At 44.0% G+C, this 21,400-nt stretch overlaps 1 long non-coding RNA gene across 3 annotated transcripts in view; it reads right to left on the minus strand.

The window, feature by feature from the left end:
* Positions 1-2,163: 2,163 nt before the first annotated feature.
* LOC114616926 overlaps positions 2,164-21,400 on the minus strand; it is a 34,625-nt gene continuing 15,388 nt past the window's right edge. For all 3 annotated transcript variants that reach the window (XR_003710708.1, XR_003710709.1, XR_003710707.1), the window contains 2 exons: positions 3,114-3,180; positions 2,164-2,337 (listed from right to left, as the gene is read on the minus strand). This is a non-coding gene — a long non-coding RNA (uncharacterized LOC114616926). The remainder of the gene's footprint in view (positions 2,338-3,113; positions 3,181-21,400) is intronic.

Below are 21,400 nucleotides of genomic sequence, written 5' to 3' on the forward strand. Positions count from 1 at the left end.
CAAAAAAAGGTAGGGCATTGGGGTTACCTTGTCATCACACTTCTGTGTACTGCATAGAAAGGAAAAGGTAAAGAGAGCTCTAGTAGGTAGAGATGGTTCAATGCTAAGAGTTTCTTAGAAGACCTGGGTTCGCCAGGCAGTGGTGGCGCACGCCTTTAATCCCAGCACTTGGGAGGCAGAGGCAGGTGGATTTCTGAGTTCGAGGCCAGCCTGGTCTACAGAGTGAGTTCCAGGGCAGCCAGGACTACACAGAGAGACCCTGTCTCGAAAAACCAAAAAAAAAAAAAAAAAGAAGACCTGGGTTCCTTCCCCAGCACCCACATGACAACTCACACCTATCCTTAACTCCAGTTCCAGGGAATCCAATGCCATCTTTTATCTTCATAGGAACTAAGAATGTATGTGGTACACATATATTCAAGAGGGAAAATACTCATACACATAAAAAAATAAGAGCTGAGGAGAAAAAGACACCCGGTGTCAACAAGCATGTCTCCTTTACAGAGTGAAGTGTCAGGACAGTAGAATCATTTCAATAGCTCAGTGTATATGGTAAAGGTGCACAGCTAGCAAAGTGAGGGCAGGGGCCAGAGTGCAGACTATAAGCCACAGACATCTCCAACGCTTGACATCTGTGGGCCTCCATTCTCTTTTTCACAGCACAGAGGTGGTAGTATGTGCTTTAGTCTCTAGAGATATTCTAATGACTGTCAGGCTTCAAACAGCAGAAGCTGATCCTACAGCCTGGAGACCACAGACTACACTCAGGTGTCAGCAAGGCCACACTCCAAAACACAGGGGAAAAATTGTGTTCCTGGTGATGGCTGGTCATCCTTGGAGTAGCTCATAGCAACATGCTGAACTCCAGTCCCTGCCTCCATCTCCATGGCAACCTTGCCTTACATAGCACTATCACTGGATCAGGATCTGCCACTGTGTCTTCTTAAGTTACATTTGCAAAAACTGTATTTCCAAGTTGAAGAGAAGGCTCGGTAGTTAAGAGAGCTTATTGCCCTTGCCAAGGACCAGAGTTCAATTTCCACCCTACCATCACCTGTAACTCCAGCCCCAGCAGATCCAACACCACCTTCTCTGGACTCTGTGGGCACTGCACTTGTGTGAACACATACACACAAAAACAATCCTAAATTAGACAAAAATCTCTACAATCTACCACTTGCATTTACAGGCTCTGAATGGACATGAAGTCTACTGGTACATGTATATATGTAGTTTGCTACTCAAACCAGACAGAGCACTGCATCAAGAGGGGCCTAATGTATCTGCCGATTGGAACCTTGCCTATACGAAGTGTTCCACATGAAGGTCAGCTTCCCTTGTTTGTGGCCAGCAGCAGTAGTACTAAGATTATACAAATATGCCTGGCTTTCCTTTATTTTAAATCCAGGCAAGAAACTTACTGCAATTAAAATTCCATCTGTCAAGGGCAGAATTGGAATCCAATAGGATTACCACCACTCAATACCCCTTCGTCAATATTCCACAGCATCCATGGGCTGGAGGAAGTGGCTGCTACAGTCATCTGGTTGCTTCTGTGGTGTTGGGATCAAGCCCAGGGCATTGAAATGCTAGCCCAGTGCTTTCTGCTAAGCTAGTCCCAAACCTGTCATTAGTTTATGAACAAAGAAGAATATTCTGTTTGCATGAGTGGTGAGCCCAGTAAAGCAGTCCTTTATCAGGGTCTGCGAGGGAGGTCTGCCGAGGCAGACAAAGGCTGCAGCCAAGGACAGCAGTCTCCTCACCTCAGTCCACTTACTACAGGTCAGCTACCACAATAATCTTGACCACATTCTGACATTAGGCCCACTCTCTGATGTGCTAAGAGAAGGGGAGCAACATCAGGGGCACATCTGTACATGCTGCTCACCCCAGCCCTGGACAGATGGAGGGAGGAATGTGGCGTGTGGAGCCAGCCAAGACTGCACAGGGAGGCTGTCTCAAAATAATCAAAAAAGGACACTGCTTTTTGCCTCTTCAGTGAAGGTTTGGATAGTTATCCAAATGAAAAAAGTAGAGGAGAGAGAGATAGCTTAGCAGGTAAAGGAGCCTGCCACCAAGCCTCGTGACACACATGCTGGTGGCACAGTGAGAAAAGGCAGAAAACTATCACACACACACACACAAAATTAAAAAATACACAACTGTCTTTAAGATTTCTTTTACTTTTTTTCTGTGTGTTTATAAGCCGTATGTGTGGGGGTGCTTGAGGAGGTCAAGAAGAAAGTGTTAAATTCCGTGAAGCTGCCAGGCATGGAAGCTGGGAATTGAACTCTGGTCCTCTCGAAGAAAAGCAGGCACTCTTAACATTTCTCCGCCCTTAAATTTAAAAAAAAAAAAAAAATCAAGACTCAAGACTTAACCACTCTCAACCTAACAATAAATTCCAGACTGAACAATTGTTGAAATTTAAATGTTCAAATGAATAAGTTAAATACAGTACTCAAAAGAACAAAAAGCCATTTTTTATAATTTCAAGAGAGAAACTCACACTTACTCCTAAACATTGGTCTCATAACAGAAAAAAAATCTAAGGGAAAAATATCTGAATGCCAAAAAAATATAAAATCTACAGTCAGAAAACAAGTGCATAAACAAAGCTGAAAGAAACATGGGATACTTTATAGTTCATGAGTGTTAATATGAGAACCAATCAGAAAGTTGGGATGTGGCTACATATTTGCCCAGAGTGCACTGTAAAGATGACTGACCTTAAGCCAGACACCGTGGGGCAGGCCACCAGTCCCAGTACTTGGGAGATGGAGATGAAAAGATCAGTAAGGCCAGCCTCAGCTACAGAGCTCTGAGTCTGAGACAAGCTCAGACAACATGAGACCCCTGGTTCAACCTTCTACAGTCAAAGAGGTGAAAACCAGCCCATGTTTATTACCACTTATCCAGCACATGTAAAGCCATGGGTTGATACCAGCATTACAAAAGTACATTAGTTCTACTGGAGTAACTGTCTTAGTTACTAGACTAAGCATTTTCCTTAGCTTAACTGATGATCCTTCATGAAACCCCTTCAAAAAGGTATCACTAGTACCCTTCGTTACCATGAAGAACTGAGGGACACAGAAAGACAACTGACTTACCCAAGGTTAAGCAATGTAGCTCCACAGTCACATTCTGAATCCTGGTGTTACCAGATCATATCTCCACCTGTCAGTGGGGGAGCACATGGAAACACAAGACTCAGTGTTCTTAGAATCACCGGAAACCACCAGACATGCTGGCACACACCTTTAATTCCAGCACTCAGGAGGCAGAAACTGGTGGATCTCTATGAGTTGGAAGCCAGCCTGGTCTACCCAATGAGTTCCAGGTCAGCAAGGCTAGACAGTGAAACATGGTTCAACAACCAACAACCTTGAGTGCCATACATGGTATTATATGACATAGGACATTTTCACACAAGTATACTGTATACTCAGTACATTCCCCAGGACTACCCTCCAACTTCTTACCCACACTCATTAGAGCCTTACATATCATATACACACACATGACTTTATGTAGCTATATAAAGTCAAGGAACCACAATAAAAGAAAGCACAGTATGGTTTTTGTTGTTGTTTTGTTTTTGTGTGTCCGAGACTGGCTCAGTTGGAGAAAGGTTGGCTTCAAACATACAGTACACTCCAGGCTAGCCCAGTTGGAACCTCACCTTCTTCTATTTGTTTGGGGTTCTCTTTGTTCTGTTTTGGTTTTTGAGACACCACCTCATGTAGCCTAGATAGATCTTGAGCCCATGATGTGCAGAGGCTAACCTAGAATTCTTAATCTTCCTGCCTCCACACCCTGAGTGCTGGGATTACAGCTATGTGCCAATCATGAGAGAAGCTGGTTCCGTGAACTGGTGTGGTGCACGTGCATATCCTCTAGCTCTGCTGCTCCATTTCTCAGACTCTCTAAGGAGACTATGAAAGGGGTGCAAAGACATACGTACCAGCACACTGTGTGCACATCACCCAAAATACCGCACAAACACTTGGGAGGCAGAGGCAGGCAGATTTCTGAGTTTGAGAGTTCGAGGCTAGCCTGGTCTACAGAGTGAGTTCCAGGACAGCCAGGGCTACACAGAGAAATCCTGTCTCGAAAAACCAAAAAAAAACAAAAACAAAAAACTGCACAAAGAAGTCTACATTCAACCACTCAATGCTTAAACATCAAGTGCATGCAAGAACTGTTCTAAACAGGGGCTGAGAAATACTAATAAGGAGAAGAAAAGCCATCCCCTGGAGCTTGGATTCTATTGGAAAGATGTAGGTAATAAATAAATAAATAAATAATAGAATGAATCAAATAAAATAAAATGTTACTGATAAAAGGAAAAGGGAAAAAATATAGGAGCTTTAAAATATAAAACATGAGAGGCATCAATTAAATACTATGAGATAAATGCACTATGATAACAACCATTTCAGCCCTACTGTTGCATCCCACAAAGCTTAGTCCTGGAACACTGACCAGGAGACTGGGGGAATAAAGAAAGGAACGATACATATGCACAAATAGTCTGGGGTCAGGAGAGCTGTGCACTCTCTGATGGAGTTGCATCCTGGTATCTCAGAGTCTTTATTTGGTACAGCACAGGAGTAAGAAGCTAATCTCTGTAAAAGTCTGTAGCACAGCAGTCTCAAGACGTAAACAACAAGGAAGAGGAAGGCAGCTACTAGGTTTTGCCCACACTGGTCAATCGTTACTGAACCCTCTAGTACTTGGACCAGAGGAAGAAATCTGAGCCTTGCCCATATGGGTTAAAGCTTTACCACTTTCCTATGGGTCCAAGGCTTTGGTCCTTGTCCATGTCAATACACTAAAGACTTCATCTGCTCCCTATAATCTATTAGGTGAAAAAGTGTCTTTCATTTTACATTTATTTACATTTATTTATATTTATTATGTATTATTATATAAGGTCTATGTAACCCTGACTGGCCTAAAACTGGCTATGTAGACCAGGCTGGCCTTGAACTCATAAAGATCCTCTTCCTCTGCCTGAGTTTTGGTTTTAAAGGTATGTGTAAAGATCCCAAGCATGAAAAGGTGTAATTGTTGTTTAAAAGTTTTTTTGTTTTATTTATATGTGTATAGATATTTTGCCTGCCTGCATGGCTATGTACCACATATGTACAATGCACCAGAGGGCCAGAAAACATCAGATCTCCCAGAGCTAAAGTAGTGGCCAGTTCTGAGGTACCTTATAGATGCTAAGAAATAAACTTAGGTCTTCCGGAAGAACAACCAGTGCTCAGGGCTAAGCCATCTCTCCAGCCCCGAAAGGGATCTTTAACAATCAAGTTTAAAAAACCAGCCATCAAACAAGATGGAGTCCCAGTGCTGAGAGGGGGAAGTGGGCATAGGCTCCCACATATAACCAAGAAGCTACTGTAATTGACATCCACCAGAAGAGTTAGTTTTCTCCTACAGAGACTCACTGGGTATATTAACTACACTTCAGGGGAGGCCTCATGCCCAGCAGTGGATGGTAAACACAAAATAAATTCAAAACATCTGAGACTTTTTGTCTCATGCTGCTTTGTTTGGGCTCATTGTTTTTTGGATGTGTAGGGAGGCTCTGGAAGGAGTTGGGGGAAGGGAACTGCAATCAAAATACATTGTATGAATTTATTTATTTATTTATTTTTTGGTTTGGTTTTTCTTTCTTTCTTTTTTTTTTTTTTGGTTTGGTTTTTCGAGACAGGGTTTCTCTGTGTAGCCCTGGCTGTCCTGGAACTCACTCTGTAGACCAGGCTAGCCTCAAACTCTTGAACTTAGAAATCCGCCTGCCTCTGCCTCCCAAGTGCTGGGATTAAAGGCGTGCGCCACCACCACCCAGCTCCTTTTTGGTTTTTCAAGACAGGGTTTCTCTGTGTAGTCCTGGCTGTCCTCAAACTCAGAGATCCATCTACTTCTGCCTCCCAAGTGCTGAGATTAAAGACTCGAGCCATCATGGCCTAAGAAAAAAAAATTAATAAAAAGATAAAATAAATAAAATCAGCCAGATGTGGTGATATTTGCTTGTGTGATCCTAGCCATCAGGTGACCCAGGCAGGAGGATCTCAAGTTTGAGGACAGCTGGGAGACAGACACAGCAAGACCTGGTCTCAAGACAAGCAAAACCACAAAAAGGTCTGTGTGCATAATCTACTAATACCTGGAAGAGAGGGATGACCCATAGAAAGGCGAAAACATTAACAGAGGTCTAAGCAGAGTACCATGCTGATGGCCCTCCCACCCACTTCCTCCACCTCCAGTGTGCTGCAGAGGGGACTTTAAGAACAGCAACAGCAAACCCCTCGAGTTATTTCACAGTCCCTGTACTCCCTCCTTGCCCCAGAAGGCAGGGTAGGGGGACTGAAAAAGGTGAAGGCAACCCGCAAGCAATCTGGACAGGATGAGGAAGACAGGCCCCAGGAAGCATAACTCCCTGAGACACCTAGGTTTGAAGCCAGGCTATTTAGTTCCTTATTTCTTCCCCTCCTGAGTTCCAGATGCCTGTAGAAAGCAAGACTGACACATTACAAGGAGCCAAATGGCCACAGGGGACCAGAGCTCCTCCCCTAGCACAGTTCTGTGGGTGGTGAGCACAAGTATCAGACCTAGCATAACTACTGCTTTCTTCCCTCCTCCATATAAGCCATCAGTAACTTTAGTAAAACGGACTCTTGCTCAGCTCCCCCACCCCCACCCTTATCCACCGCCTTGCCACAGATACCCCAAAAACTGCAGGATGCCCTCACTACAGCTGTCCGTAAAGCTGCTTGGAGCCAAGTGTGAGCTTACAACTGCAGCACTTGAGAGGCTGAGGCAAGAGGATAAATTTGAAGCTAGCTTAGGTGACAGGGCAGTCTAAGCCTCAGAAAAAGACACTGTTTTAAGAAAAAAAATTACTGGAGTTCACCAAGATTCTCAGTGGGTAAAGGCACTGATCAATCTGAGTTCAATTTCAATTACCAGAACTCACATGATTGTCTTCTGACTTCCACTTGAATGCTGTAGTACACACACACACACACACACACACTCGTGTACACACATACGTACACACAATTAATTTTTTAATAAAACACATGAAGCCGGGCGGTGGTGGCGCACGCCTTTAATCCCAGCACTTGGGAGGCAGAGGCAGTCGGATTTCTGAGTTCGAGAGTTCAAGGCTAGCCTGGTCTACAGAGTGAGTTCCAGGACAGCCAGGGCTACACAGAGAAACCCTGTCTCAAAAAACCAAAAAAAAAAAAACACATGAGATTAAGGGTATAGCTCTCACCTAGCACCCATGAACCCTTGAATTCGATCCCCAGCATCACATAAAGCGGGCAAGGGAGCACCTACTTATAATCCCAGCACTTGAGAGATGGAGACAAGGTCAGAAGCTCAGGGTCATCCTCAGCTACATAAAAGAGTTCAAGGCCAGCCTGAGCTATCTGACACTGCCAAAAAAAAAAAAGACAAAAAACACTTTTATCATATTCTACTTACTGAATTTAAGAGCCCAAGGTTCATCACCACAGTACAGCTGCTCTGCTGACCACTATTTATACAGGCTTAATGTAGAGAGAAAGCAGATTCTCCTAAGCTGTGATACGAGTCTCTGCATAGTACTAGACCAGGGCCTGTCTGTCTGACTTCTGCTCCCTCTGTGGTCTTTCAGTAGGAACAGATAACACAAGCACACACCAGGCCTCCAATACACTCAGTTGGAAGAAAGCATCTACTGAGAAGAGCACAAGCCACAAGGTGAGTCAGAGAAAAAAACAGGCACTCATCACTTCTCTGGCAGAGTATCTCTCTTTCCCCTATGGTCTCTTTGTTGAACATGTACACACTGAGCAAATATTATCTCATGACTGCAGGTTAAAATCATGAGATGCCTCCTTCCTTCAAGAATTCCTGCCGGGCGGTGGTGGCACACGCCTTTAATCCCAGCACTTGGGAGGCAGAGGCAGGCGGATTTCTGAGTTCGAGGCCAGCCTGGACTACCCTGTGAGTTCCAGGACAGCCAGGGCTACACAGAGAAACCCTGTCTCGAAAAAAAAAAAAAAGAATTCCTTCCACTAATGCCAGGTGTGGTGATGCATACTCTTAATCCCAGCACTTGAAAGGCAGAGGCAGGTGGATGATCTCTGTGAGTTTGAGGCCAGCCTGGTCTACATAGAGTTCCAGGACAACCAGAGCTACATAGAGAGAGACACTGTCTCAAAGACACAAAACAACCAAAAGATACTTTTTGTTCTGATCCTTCTCAACCTCTGGCTCTTAAGAGTCACTCTATGCCACCTTATTTGATGATCCCTGAGTGACCAGAGACATGCTGTCTGAGTTTGTTATTTATGTGTACATGTTTTGATTGCATTGTCTGCACACCATGTGAAGGCATTGGATCCCTGGGACTGGAGTTACAGAGAGTTGCAGGCCATCATGTAAGTGATGGAAACTGAATCCAGGTCCTTTACAAGAGCAGTCAAGTGCTCTTAACTGCCAAGCCGTCTCCCCAGGCCCAGTGCTAAGTACTGGGGTCACAGAGAGGCATGCACTCTCCTTCCCATCTAGCACTCTAGCTCGCTAACTCTAATATACAGCATTACCTTTCTTTTCCTAGGTGAAATCATAACACAGGGCAAAAAGCCTCTGTAAGAGGAAGAACTAAGCTGGGTACTGCGGCATGAATCTGTAATCTTAACATGAGGGTGGCTAAGAAGGATCATGAGACCAGCCCGTGCTATATAGTGAAGAGAGAAAAGGAGCAAAGTACTGTGCTGTGTGGGCAGATATTGGAGGCCTTATAGGCCATAATTCAAGTGGAATTAGGGAAGACTATTGATTCTAAACTGAGGCCCTGAACTTGGCTGCGCAGGCTGCAAGGAGAGCCCTTAAAGGAGGTAAATGGCATCCAGTTGCTCATAGGATAAACTGAAGTGATGTCAAAGGGGCCTCTGGGGACTGAGGGCAGCCAGACTGGAGGATGAAGTCCTTCACTAGAGCACAGCAAACATAAAAACCCTAGAGGCAAGTAAGTCTCAAGTATTGGGGCAGCCACCAGGGTCTGCATTTAAACCTGCTTCCTTATGCACAGTTTCTGGTAAATCTCAAAAGCTCTGGTCTGCAGTGGGATGTGATATTAAGCACCAGGGTCCTCCTGCCCCTTCCTGCAGCATCCGCTCTCACACCTACCTGGCCCTCCCAGGCACGCTCTTCATCCCTTATTTTCTCACTTGGCTCCTTCATCTCTTCTTAAACCTTCTCTGACTCATCACATGACACACACACACAATAAGTTCCTAGGATATTTTGTTTTATTTTATCTTATTTATTCTGGGGTGCAGTACATGCATGTGAGTGTTGGTGCCTGTGGAAGCCAGAAGCATCAGGTACCCTTGGAGCAAGAGTTACAGGTGGTTATGATGTGAGTGCTAGGAACCGAACTTGAGTCTTCTGGAAGGGTAGTACATGCTATTAACCACTGAACCATCTCTCCAGCCCTAAAATACAAAACGGCTTCCTGGTCCTTGAAGGGTAAGGAGTTGACAAAGACCCCAAAGTCCATGCAACTAAGATACATGTTCCTCAGATGATGGCTGTATTAGAGTCATCTGAGGATGGTCACTACATGTCCCTGGTCATTACTCCATCCCTATTAAGTAGAGCATCTAGGAGGGAAGTACAGGCTTCACATTTGAACCCAGCCTCCACTCTCTCTACCACAGCATCACATTGCTAAGCACATGAAAATGTATTTGTTAGTGAATGCCTATTCTAACTGTATAGAAGTTCACTGAGATCTATGGAATTGGGTCTGGTTAATTTCAGGGTGTGTGTGTGTTTTAATTTCTAAGTTGTTGTTTTCTTTTGGTGAGACAGAATTTCTCTATGTGGCCCTGACTGTCCTGGAACTCACTCTGTAGACAGATGTACTTCACACAGGACAGATGACCTGCTGAGACTATCCCATCCATGTCACATTCTCCAGCCTTCAAGAGTGTCTTGTCTCAGCAAGTACTATTTCTACTCTGACTCCTCTCAGCTTACAGGAGAGCCCAAGCTATACACAAAAACACAGTACACCTCCAAGAGGACTAGGATAGCCTCATGGTTCTTTGGCACATCAGAGCCCCTGTTCTTGCCATAAACTCAAAGACCATTCCAGGCAAGACACTCTAGCCTACTGTAAACCTGAAACCCAGCAACCATGAATGGCCAGCCCCTCTTACACTACTGAGACAGGGTTTCAGTATATAGCCCAGATCCTCCTGCCTCAGCCTCTCCAGGCATGTGCTACCAAAGCCTGGCCTCTTCCTTACTTCTTCCTGTGTTTGACTGATAGATTTTCACCACTTGTGTCTCTCCTCAAAATTCAGACAGCAATTACTGATTCACATTCAATCCAACCTTACACTGCTACAGCTGTGGAGGCCAGCTCCTAAGTCTGGGCCAGAAGGAGGTAGTTTGGGAAATACTCCCTTCTTCCAACTATCTTAAGGGAGCTCCAAGACTATGGTAGGCATCCACATAGGAGGCATGTTTAAAGACAAACCAGCTGAGAGGCTGACATAATGGCATAACAAGGTAAAGGCACTGTTAAGCCTGACAATGAGAATTTGATCCCCAGAATCCACATCGTGGAGGAGAAAACCAACTCCTGCAAGCTGTCCTCTGATCTCCACAAGGGCACTATGGCACCTGCATGGCACCCCATCCTCTACTCCACGCACACAAAATGAATAAATAAAAAATGTAATAAATTTTAAAAGATTAACTAAGTCTGCTGTTTAAAGAGTTGGAGAGATAGCTCAACAGATATAGGAACTTGCCACCCAGACTGACAGCCTGGGTTTCACTTCCAGGACTCATATAATAGGAGAGGATTTCACAAAACTGTACTCTGAGCTCCACACATATACAACGGTACATGCACACTAACAAATATACACCTAAAAGTTAAAAATATAATTTAAAAAAATTGTAGAGGCTTGAGAGACGATGGTGCAGTTAAAAATATTTATTGTGCCAGGAGGTGGTGGCACATGCCTTTAATCCCAGCACTTGGGAGGCAGAGGCAGGTGGATTTCTGAGTTCGAGAGTTTGAGGCCAGCCTGGTCTACAGAGTGAGTTCCAGGACAGCCAGGGCTACACAGAGAAACCCTGTCTCGAAAAACCAAAAAAAAAAAAAAAAAGTAAACAAAAGGACTGGAAAGATGGTTCAGTGGTTAAGAGTACTGGCTGTTCTTCCAGAGTTCCTGAGTTCAATTCCCAGTAAATATACAATGGTTCACAATCATCTGTAATAAGATCTGATGCCCTCTTCTGGTGTGTCTGAAGACAAGACATACATAAAATAAATAAATATCTTTTTAAAAAGTAAGCAGAAAAGAAGGTGGAAAGGGAGAGAGGGAGAGGCAGTGGCAGCTGAGACTGTTTCAGTGATCCCTATGGTTATTCATGGCTGTCCTGAGATGTTTGTCCAGCCCTTCTCATCCTCCATCCACCATTCTGTGACCTCGGGATTCACTCTCCCACTTCGACCATGAGTGTATCCTCCTAGAGACCTCTATTTCCTATCACGCGTGTATCCTCCTAGAGACCTCTATTTCCTATCATGTTGACTACTCCACTCTCTCAGCCATCCATGGAAGTAATATCCTATGTTCTTTTTTTTGAGACAGGGTTTCTCTGTGTAGTCCTGGCTGTCCTGGAACTCGGTCTGTATACCAGGCTGGCCTTGAACTCAAAGATCTACTTGCCTCTGGCTCCCAAGTGCTGAGACTAAAAGTGTTTGCCCCCACCACTGGGCATACTTGCTGTTCTTGTGGAGGATCCAGGTTGGGTTCCTGAAGTAGAAACTTAAAAGTTCTTTGGAATGTCAGTTGTGTTAGATGATTTTTGCTAAAGTAGACATGTGAAAGATCATTTTGCTGAAGAGGACACAGGTTGAAAGGATGTTTTGCTAAGGCAAGCATGTTAAAGGACACATGTACTGGTTCACCTGACATGCATTGTTGAGATCTCTTTGTTGTGACTCCAAAGAGAAACTCACCAAAAAACCTCTTTTGGAGTTTCTTTTGGTAAGCTGTCAGCTTCTTGCCACTACCTCAGACTCAGGCCAACACAGACAGACTCACATGAAGTCTTGCTAAGACAGACTCATATAGGAGGCAAGAGACATGGTGAAACAAGACCTGTGGAGGATGAGTTGCTTGGAGGAAGTATAACTAGGACTCAATGGATTGTGAGGGGGGCTTGCTTGTAGAGCTAGCTGTGCAAAGCTTCTTGGTCTCAAGTCTTCGCTGATCTTACTTCGTTGAGAGAGGCACAGCTGAGAACTTCTAGCCCTGGTGGTCCTAATCTTCCTGCTGACTCCTGCTAGGTCATGCCACCATTGCTACTATCCCATCACTAATGAACTGGACTGCTGGTGCATTTGTGAAGTGAGTGGGTCGAGCTGCCACTGCTGACCTGTAAACTGAACTACTGATTTCCTGACAATGCAGATAGGAGTAGCTCCAAAGAACAATTTCTAAACAAGTTCCTTCCCCCGGATCCTAATAACATTTTTGCCCACTACCTCTGGTGGGTCGTGGGCTGGAGGGGAGGTTAAAGTATTTAAGAACCCTTATTAAAAGTAGGATTGGGCTGGGCGGTGGTGGTGCACGCCTTTAATCCCAGCACTTGGAAGGCAGAGGCAGGCAGATTTCTGAGTTCGAGGCTAGCCTGGTCTACAGAGTGAGTTCCAGGACAGACAGAGCTATACAGAGAAACCCTGTCTCAAAAAAACAAAAAAAAAAAAAAAAAAAAGTAGGATTGAGAAAAAATTAAAGCCTACAGGTTCGTAGTACCTACATGGAAGCTCACTGTAACTCCAGTTCCAGGATGTCCAATAATCTCTTCTTGCCTCAGAGAACACTGCATGTACATGGTACTCCTGCATACATGTGGGCAAAACACTCACACATTAAATAAAAAGGAAAGGAGCCAACAAGACGGCACAGCTGGCAAAGGCACTTGCCTCCAAGCAAGATGACCTGAGTTCAATCCTAGGACCCATGTGATGGAAGGACAACCAAATCCTGAAAGCTGTCCTCTGACCTCCACAAATACCACTACACACATGATGGATAATGTAAAAAAAGAAAAAAGAAAAAAACCACTTATTAGATCAAATCTTAAAAGGAATAACAAGCAAGGCAATGGGACAGACAGAGTACAGGGAGTTCACAGAAACCTCAGTGGTCAGGAGGGCCTCTTTAAGGAAAAATATTACTAATGTCCTTTGCTTTGTTAAAAGATTTGTTTGTTTGTTTGTTTGTTCTAGACAGAGTTACTCTGCATAACAGAGTCCTGGCTGTCATAGACTTGCTTTGAAGACCAGGCTGGCCTCAAATTCACAAAGATCTGTCTGCCTCTGCCTCCAGAGTGCTGGTACTAAAGATGTGCACCACCATGCTCGGCCTCATATTTTTATTTTATATGTATGAGTGTTTACATGGATGCCTGTGTACCATACACATGCAGTAGCCATAGGAGAGAGTACCAGATCCCCTGGAAGTAGAGTTACAAGTGGTTGTAGGCCACCATGTGGGTTCTGGGCATAGAACCCAGATCCCGTGCAAGAGCAGCCAATGCGCTATTACTTTATATCCATTTAAGCACAAGGTATAGGCTAGTTCGTCTCCTCTACTCAGTAAGACCCTTTTGGTTGTGAACTCGGTATTTCTTAAATACCAACTCCTCTTGAGGCACCAAAAAAGCTATTTAGTAAGACCTGCTTAATTTATTACTGATATTTCGGGTCTGTCCCCCTTCTTCAAGATTCCTGTAACACTTGCATTCTCCATATAGGCCAGACTTCTTAGACACTGCAGCCTTTCTGTCCTCATAGCAGTTGCATGTGCCACTCCATATGTTTGAGACCTATGTTCTTCAACTGAGGAAATATGGCACCATATCTACTGCAAAGATGCTCCAATCCTTCCCCTCTGCTCATTAGTAGAATTCATTACAATTTCTTTTTTTTTTAAAGATTTATTTATTTATTTTAAGTATATGAGTACACTGTAGCTGTCTTCAGACACACCAGAAGAGGGCATCCAATCTCATTATGGGTGGTTGTGAGCCACCATGTGGTTGCTGGGATTTGAACTCAGGACCTCTGGAAGAGCAGTCAGTGCTCTTAACCGCTGAGCCATCTCTCCAGCCCCCTCATTACAATTTCTAATGGTTTATTTTTTAATTCTGTGTCTGTGTGTGCACAAGTTAGTGTGGGAGTCCATGAAAGCCTAAAGCTGGAGCTACAAGTGGTTATAAGCAGCTAGAAGTAGATGCAGGGAACCAAACTCATGTCCTCTGTAAGAGCAAGGAGCAAGCACTCTTCACTAATGAGCCATGTCTCTAGCCCCTTGGTTACAATTTCAAATAAAATACTCTTTTTTTCCTTTTCCTGAGACAGGGTTTCTTTGTGTAGCCCTACCTGTCCTAGAACTTGCTCTGAAGACCAGGCTGTCTTCCAACTCAGGGAGATCTACCTACCTCTGCCTCCCATGTGCTGGGATTAAGTGCTACCACCATCTGAAAATGTCCCGAAGTTTTAAGAAATGCTCCCATCTTCCCTCTTTGTCACATCAAACTCTGCCTGTCCACAGCAGCTGTTTCTCAAGCAGCTAGTAAGTGGCTCTGACTCCCTTAGGAGCCTCTAGGGCTCAGCACTTACTCTGGAATCACTGACTCAGCCTCGCCTGCTCCTCTTCAAGCCTTGCTTTCTCCCAGCCATAGCCAATGCTCTTAAACTGCTGAGCCATCTCTAGTCCACTAACATCTCAAGCAGATAAATGACATCACCATCTTCTCAGGCTGATGCAGTCACCATGGCTACAGCAAAAGGGACAGAATGGAGCAGGACAACCTTTTTTTCCAAAAAGTAACAAAGAAAAATCAAGACAACACAATAGCACACACCTCTAATCCCAGCATGTGCAAAGTAGAGGCAGGCTGCAGCCTGATCTACTACTAGATCTACTACTGATCACCTCTACAACTAGAGGTGACTGCACCAGCACATACCACTCAGTGTTCCCTGACCACTGTAAGCATTTTACACAGTGTTTAACCTAAGAATCAGAAAACCAATGCATAAGGCAGTGGCAACCAAGAAGGCAAGCGTCTAGACTACTGAGAGCCCATTCTGGTGTGTGCCTAGTGAGCAGACTAAGAAGGGGAAGAAAGCACGTCTAGTTGCTACAGGGCTTCTGTATCATAGGACAGGGCACCAGAAGGAGCATACTGTGCTCACTATGAATGCAAGATATCTGGGCTGGTGATGCAGCTCAGTGATAGAGCACTTGCCTAGCATATGTGAGGCCCGGAGTTCAATCCCCAGCACTGAAAACACACACATGTGCACACACACAGAGATACACAATAACCACTATTAAGTTCTCCCTGTGAACAACTGGACACTGTAAATCATCCATATGTAGGTGGTAACTGAAGCTTTAAATAAACTTTAAAGACATAAAATAACTTTAAGTTCTTTCTGGGTTTCACAGTCCAAGGACACTGAAGCTGGCTGAAGGCTGGGATCAACGACTAGGAACAGAAAACCAACATTTAAATCATGGTAAGCATCATCTAGTAGAACAGAGAGATACCTTGTCTCTCAATAAGAAAGCAGCTAAATAAAACACAGCACTATTCATTTTATGAAATACTACACAGCGGCCACAAAGAATGAAATGACTATTTACTAACATGGGATTCTGCCAAGGCCCAATTTCTGTTGTTTTATTTCATTCTGTTTTTGAGACACAGTCTGACCTGAAGCTTGCTATGATATAGATCAGACTGGGCTTGAACTTGCAGATCCACCTGCCTGTACCTTCCTGAGTGCTTGGATTAAAGATGTACTCCACGTAGTGGCTAAAGGCCCATTCTTGAGACAAAGAACGGAGTGTCAGAATGATATATAACATATTGTTTGTGAAAATAAACTTTTTTTTTTTTTTTTTTTTTTTGGTTTTTCGAGACAGGCTTTCTCTGTGTAGTCCTGGCTGTCCTGGAACTCACTCTGTAGACCAGGCTGGCCTCGAACTCAGAAATCCACCTGCCTCTGCCTCCCAAGTGCTAGGATTAAAGGCGTGTGCCACCATCACCCGGTGGGAAATAAACTTTAAAGACATAAAATAACTTTAAGTTCTTTCTGGGTTTACACAGTCCAAGGACACATTCTCTCTAGGGAACAGGAGAGAAGGAATCAAAGATTGCTATATTCCATATAAATTAATAACCAAGCATGCTGATGTTTGTGGTGCTAGGGATCAAGTGTTTCACCACTGAACTGCACTCTATCCCCAAAGAGAATGAGCAGGGAAGAAGGCTACCCTCCTACCCAACATGCCCTTCATGGTTGAATACAGCTTTGCACCTGCCCACATCTGAACACATTAACATAGTCTCCCAATGCCATACTCTCTCCTGAACCTCTGTGCCCAGGCTTGTCTTGGGACTGATCTTTAACTGGGGCCACTGAGCGTGGAAGACATGCCAGCATGCAGGACAAGAGCAGTTGGCACTGTTCCAGCAGAAATCCCAAAGGGAAGATGGGTTCTATGTTGCTACAAGTTCTACAGTGCAAGGGAATGAGGCTGGGGCACCTAGTGAGGTCATGGGGTGACCCAAGAGCTATGTTCTGGTGGGAGATTTATGGTGAAGAGCAAGAACAGCAGAGCAGCAGAGAGAGGCCAGAGACTTGAATAGAAAGGAGGTGAGAAGGTACTATGGAGGGGACAAGAAGCTGAGATAAAACCTTTTGTAGTGGCCAGGTGGTAGTGGTGGCATATACCTTTAATCCCAGCACTCAGAAGGAGGTGGATCTCTGTGAGTTGGAGGCTAGCCTGGTCTGCAGAGAAACCCTGTTTCAAAAAACAAACAAGAGGCTGGAAAGATGGCTCAGTGGTTAAGAGCACTGAGGTCCTGAGTTCAATTCTCAGCAACCACATGGTGGCTCACAACCATCTGTAATGAGATCCGATGCCCTCTTCTGGTGTGTCTACAGTGTACTCATATAAATTAAAAAACAAAAACAAACAAACCTGAACACCTTTTTTATAGTAAAGCTTGGTGGTATACACCTGTAATCTTAATACTAAAGGCTGAGGCAGGAAAATCAGGAATTCAAGGCGAGTCTGGGCTAGCTACACAGAGAAACCTGGGGTAAGGTGGTGGGGGTGAGAGAGGTCCTCTTCTGGAAAGCAAGGCTGTGGTTGTGCAGCCCTCTGGTGACTGCACTCTTAACTTTCAGCTTCCTGAGCAAACATATTTGGTTGTGTTTTCCCGGTCACCCAAAGAAATGACACTGATCAGTCCTCACCCAACAGCTGATTCACCACCTCTCAAATCACAAACTCACTTACCAGCTGGCTCTAGAAAAAAAAAAAAAGAAACCAAGCTGGTATGAGCTGTCAAAGTTGTCAAAGTCCTCTTGGACCTGACCTCAGCCAGGAGAGCAGGTTTCATTTCAAAACTGAAAGCACTGAAGGGCGGGGAAATCCAAAGCTCAGCAGACCAGGAACAGGTAGTCCCCATCAGAAGAGTCCCAGGCTGGAACTCAAACAGAAACCAGACCACTGATAAGACATGGTTTACAGCGTCTGTCTCCAAGCTTTGGCAGCTGATTAGGCTGTCCACTATTTACAGCAGGGCATGAACACACTTATCCCACTCCAGGCTACTCAATAACTCTAGTCTCCAAAGCTGAAACAACTTTCTGGTTTTATTGAGTTTGAGAATTACATGGTAGATCCATTAACTAGGATATCAGGGCAAAAGGATCTGTGGTCCTTCAAATGGGTCACATTTTGGGTATAAAAAGTTATTAACTCCTCCCGATTCCCCATGAATGGCTGGCAAAATTCCCGTCTCAGTAAAAATTTTTCAGTTTATTTCTAATGTCCATTTGCTGTGGAATGACAGCAGCAGAGGACAGTTCAGAAGGAGCTGGGTTATCTGCCTGAGGATCCACTGTAGCTAGCTGTGTGATTCAAGACACACCATTTCACTTTTCTGGCTTCAATTTCAGTCTCCTTACTCGTAACAGAAGGAGACTGGGAAGCATCTGCACCAAGAAAAGGTTTGAGTTCGTAAATCAGGGTTACTTCTTAAAAAGCATACTTTGGGGCTGGAGAGATGGCTCAGTGGTTAAGAGCACTGACTGATCTTGCAGAGGTTCTGAGTTCAATTCCCAGCTCACAACCATCTGTAATAGGATCCAATGCTCTCTTCTGATGTGTCTGAAGACAGTGACAGTGTAGGCACATACATAATTTTTTTTTTTCTTAAAAAAAGGTACACCTCACCATTCTATGAAAAAAAAAAAATCAGGGCATAAGTAAAATCTACAAGCTCTAGCTGTAACAGGCCACGGCTTACATAGGACCGAGGAAGGGCCAGCACAGGCTGCTGGCATAGGCTGCTGGCACAGGCTTCTGGCACTGGATGCCTCACCTGCATCACTTAGGAACCCAAGATGCCAGAAAGCTACTCTATAGACTGTGATCAATAGTGAAGAACCGTGAATGCTGTAAAGACACCACTCACACAGGGCCCAAGTATAGTGAGATATACAGATGATCCTAATATTTGTCAGGCTAAGGCAGGAAGATGTAAACTCTGAGGTCAGATTACATAAGGAAGACCCAGTCCAGACCAAAAGATGGACACACAAAAAGAAAAAGACATCAATAGCCCTGTGTTCATTACAGCACTACTGACAATAACTGCATACTGCAAGCCAGTGCCCTCTACTAGAATGCTTACCTAGCATTCATGAGGACCTGGGTCCCATCCTCAGCTCAAAGAGAAACAAACAAAATTAATTTAAAGTGGGGGGGGGGGGGGAGAGGGAGAGAGAAAAGGAAAGGAAGTGGGACCGTGAAAGGGGGAACAGGGAAGAAAATGTAAACCATACTACAGCATACTATTCAGCCAATAAAAATAAAGTTTTTTAAATCTGTCATTTGCAACAACATGACTGAAGCAGGAGATCATCACATTAAGTGAAACAAGCTAGGCTGAGAAAGAAAGGCACTGCACTGCACGACCTCCCACTCATGGAAGTACAGAGCAATGATCTCCTAACGGCAAGAATGGAGTGCTGGTCAGCAGCCAGAGAGAGGAAGAAATGAGAGGTGGAGAGGCTGCAATAGGTAAGTCGTTGGGTTATGCTATGTAAATAGAAAGACTACAAAGAATGATAATACGCTGTATATTCTAGAAGACAGAGTTTGAAATTTTTTACACTACAAAGAAAGGATTCATGCCTGAGGGGATTGTGCTATTTAACCCAGTTTGAACACAAGTATACACAACATACATACATGTGAAAACATCACATTGTCTTCCAGAAACTCAGTTGCTTTCTGTTTTTAAGTTTAAATATTAATTTTTAAAATTTATTTTTCCATTAATTTATTAATTCACTTTATATCTCAATCACTGCCCTCCCACCCCCGCTCCTGGTCCCCACCCCCAGTTCCTAAAATTTATTATTAATTGGGGGGTGTTATGCCATGTGTCAAAAGACAGTCTGTGGGAGCCGGTTCTCCTGCCGCCTTTGAGTCCCAGGGTCCTCTCTCTGAGCTGCCTTGCCAGCCCTCCATTTAAAAGGTTAACTCACACATACTCTTGGCCCTCTCCTATGAAAACCACTCAGAGAACTTTTCAAATTAGTATTTAAGGGCTGGAGAGATGGCTCAGCGGTTAAGAGCACTGACTGCTCTTCCAGAGGTTCTGAGTTCAAATCCCAGCAACCACTTGGTGGCTCACAACCATCCGTAATGAGATTGGATGCCCTCTTCTGGTGTGTCTGAAGACAGCTACAGTGTACTCATAAATAAAATAAATAAATCTTAAAAAAAAAAAATTAGTATTTAAAACTAGAACAAATGGAGAGAAATGGGGAAATGGGAAAACATCTGAAATGTAAATAAAATATCCAAGGGGGGAAAAAAAACCTCTATACCAGAAAAAAAAAAACTAGAAAAACAAAGCCAAGAAAAACAACACATATAAGGAGCACATCCTTAACATCTTTCAGTGAAGTGACCTGTGACTTCAGACAGCCATTAACATGGCAGTCCCTTCTACCCAGGTCTTTGAGTTGCTCATCACCTAGTGGTGTAGTGAAGTAAATGCAGTTTGCCAAGAGCCCAAGTAACGTCCAGCCATTTTGTGACTTTCTCAAAACCCACAGGACGGCCCTCAAGACATCCTCCAGCTTCAGTGAAACAGAAAAGACTTCACCTCCATTCATTCTCCAAGCTGAGGACTTCACACCCTGCGATTTATTCTCCAAGATGGAAAAGGCTTTGTACTTAAATAGTGACAAGAAGTGACACACATCTGTTGAGCTGCATCTTCAATGTACTTAGAGGTGAGAGAGCTTTTTTTTTTTTTTTTTGGTTTTTCGAGACAGAGGTTTCTCTGTGTAGCACTGGCTGTCCTGGAACTCACTCTGTAGACCAGGCTGGCCTCGAACTCAGAAATCCACCTGTCTCTGCCTCCCAAGTACTGGGATTAAAGGCATGAGCCACCACTACCCGGCTGATGAGAGAGCTTTTGTGCAGGCTGATCCAAGTAAAAGCAAAAAAGGGGAGACAACAAGTATGCCTGGAGACAAGCTAAGGCTGCCTGTGGATGATGAACTAATACTGTGGGCTTCCAGGCTAGCCTAAAACTAATCAGACATCTCAACTAAATTTCAACTCAAAACAAAAAAATAAAGCCTGACATCATGGTGATCCTGGACATCATGTACTTAGTAGCTAAAGCAATAGTGTAAAGTCTAGGCAGCAGAACCAACCATGTCTCAAAAAAAGAAAAAGAGAAATAATGTTTTGCCAATGAGAAAAATATTATCAGAAAATAAATCAGTCATGATAATACATGCCTATATTCCCAGCAAGAGGGAGGCTGAGGTAGGAGGATCAGAAATTCCAGGCTTGAGCTACATAGCAAAATCATCTCAAAATTATAAATGAATTAGGGGAGGTAGTAAAGCGATGCCCTCCCCCAACAGTACAAGACTGGAACAGAATCCAGGTGGGCATCTGTCAGGGTAAAGTAGAAACCCCTGTAGTGGACAGACAATCAGGGACAGGAAACTATGTTAAACACTTCAAAGGTTCTTCCGACTCTAAAATATCATCATCCTGAACTTAAAAGTCACTGATAACACTGAAGACTCTCCTGCTTTGTTCAGATTCCCCAGGCAATATAACCCAGCAGCTAGAGGCACAGATGTGACACTACCATCTGAGTAAATGTGACCACATTATTGAACTCTATTTTCCTCAGCTTTGTTATCTGCAAATTTTCCTTATCAGTTACTACT

The sequence above is a fragment of the Grammomys surdaster genome, unplaced genomic scaffold, assembly GCF_004785775.1.
Source record: "Grammomys surdaster isolate TR1022 unplaced genomic scaffold, NIH_TR_1.0 133, whole genome shotgun sequence".
In the NCBI taxonomy this organism is placed as follows: domain Eukaryota; kingdom Metazoa; phylum Chordata; class Mammalia; order Rodentia; family Muridae; genus Grammomys; species Grammomys surdaster.